This window comes from Microtus oregoni, unplaced genomic scaffold (assembly GCF_018167655.1).
Source record: "Microtus oregoni isolate MIOR12 unplaced genomic scaffold, Mior012 000011F_ref0000422, whole genome shotgun sequence".
Lineage (NCBI taxonomy): Eukaryota > Metazoa > Chordata > Mammalia > Rodentia > Cricetidae > Microtus > Microtus oregoni.
In genome coordinates this window covers 16269454-16271546 of record NW_024543070.1, presented here as the reverse complement: position 1 = coordinate 16271546, position 2093 = coordinate 16269454, and positions in this window count along the sequence as shown.

Below are 2093 nucleotides of genomic sequence, written 5' to 3'. Positions count from 1 at the left end.
CCGCGCTGTCCGAGACCGGGGGTCCGGCTGCGCCAGCACCGCCTCCCCGCAGCCCTCCCCCGACAGCCCAGCCCGGCCCCGCCCCGAAGGCTCGAGGGCTAGCCGCTCCTTGTGCAAGCAAGCGCCCGCCTTCAGGTGGTTTGGGCCCCTTACCCAACCGCCTTGCTTATCAGGGGTCTGCGATCTGCTTTCTCCCAGAACAAAAAGTAGGGACTCAGAAACTTCTGGGAAAGGGACTAAGATCGAGAGCCAGGTCAGAGATAGGGGTAGAGAGTAGAAATAGAGGGAGAAAGAGCATTGCAGAGGACCTTTGTGGGGGAGAAGGTGTGGGGCCTGAAAGCTTCTGGCCCCTCTCCCGCACCCAGCACGGTGAACTGGACTCAGGCACCCCGTTAAATGGGGGATGAGAGCAGAATGGGCAATGCCTTTGGAACTGAGGACCACTCCCTCTGCTGGGACCTCCCTCGGTGTTGAAGCCCAGCAGAGGAGGCTCACCGGCTTCTGTTGCCCCAAGCGCCCAGCCTAGGTTTCTTTTCCTGGGTCTTCCAAATCGAGGCTGCCTTTCTGGGGCAAGCACGGTGACCGTACAAGCTTGGACCTTTTCATTCTTGGGAGAAGCTTCTTCTCTCGACTTTCCCACCTGACGCTTCCTGGGGCATGGTGGCCTGTAGGAGGGTTGCCTCTCCCCTCCCTGCACAGTAACAAGAGCTCCAGCCCCAAGCCTGTTCCCCAGCGCCCTCCCGCCCCCCGGAGACACTTCCCCCTCAGAGCCAGGCCAGTGTTCAGCTATGTGTGGTGTTGGAGGGTTGGGGGTGTGCTGGCCTGTGTGTTTTCCTGTTTGTATTATGAGAGGAAGTTGGCTGTGAGTCAGCAGACACAGGAACTGTCAGTAACTAGAGGAAGACCCCAACTTCGGGGGGGGGGGGGAAGACAGTCTGTAGCAGAGTGTGAGGAAGTGGGTCCCATCTCTCCCTGCTGTCCCAGCTCAGGGACCGATCGTCATCCTCAACCTCCCACAGCCCCACTTCCCCAGAGCCTTTCCTTTTAGAAAAAGGATGATAATAATAATTAATAATTAAAATGTCCATAATAATAGTTACCAATTATTGAGAGCTGCGGTGTCCCAGGCCCTCTGCAAACATTGCTTTGCAAACTTCAATTACTCATCACAATACTCACAAAATAGGACATTTTACAGCCTTCATCTGATAGATAAGGAGACAGGACCGCTAAATGACTTGATCAAACTAGGAAGCAGCAGATTGTCCAAGTCACCCACAACCCAGACGGGGACCACAGAAACAGGTTCCTATGCGGGAGGAGCCCTCCTCTCCTTCAGCAGTGATGACAATGCTCTTCAGGGATCTTCAGCTATAAGGAACAAAATGCAGCAAGGCCCCAGCTTCTTCCCTCTGAAAAGGGAACTCCTGCTCTAAGACCAGCCAAAGACAGGGCTTTCACAAAAGAGATCTGGGGACTTAAAACGGCACGATGAAAGTGACCCCTGCTCCCAAACCCCTTTCTTTTTCTTTTGTTTGTTTTGTTTTTTGGAGACAGGGTTTCTCAGTAACTGTGGAGCCAATCCTGGAATTTACTCTATAGACCAGGCTAGACTTGAACACACAGAGAGCCATCTGCTTCTGCCTCCTGAGTGCTGGGATTAAAGACATGTGTGCCACCAGTGCCTAGCCCAACCTGCTATCTTGATCTTGCTCTCTTTTAGCTCTCCCAGACCCATCCCCTTCTCGAATCCCTGTCTAAATCATCCAGCTTCTTATTGGAGGTGGGGCTGTGCTTGCAAGAGAGGGAAATTACAAGCAAACAAACGAGTATCCCACAGTGCCCCAGGAATTGTGTCTGGCTGGGGAGTATCCTGGTAAGGTGCAGGAATTCTGACCCTTTTTATTTTGTTTCCTTTTGGCAGCCAGGTAAAGCAGATGAACCCCATTTCACACAAATGTTTTAAAACGCATAAAATAAAATATATAGAAGTATAAAGGAAACCAATTGTATTGCAATAAAGTTATAAAACTATTTTAATGTGATATAGTAATGTATGTGCTCTTTTATTAATGCTTTAAATAAGATCAAGT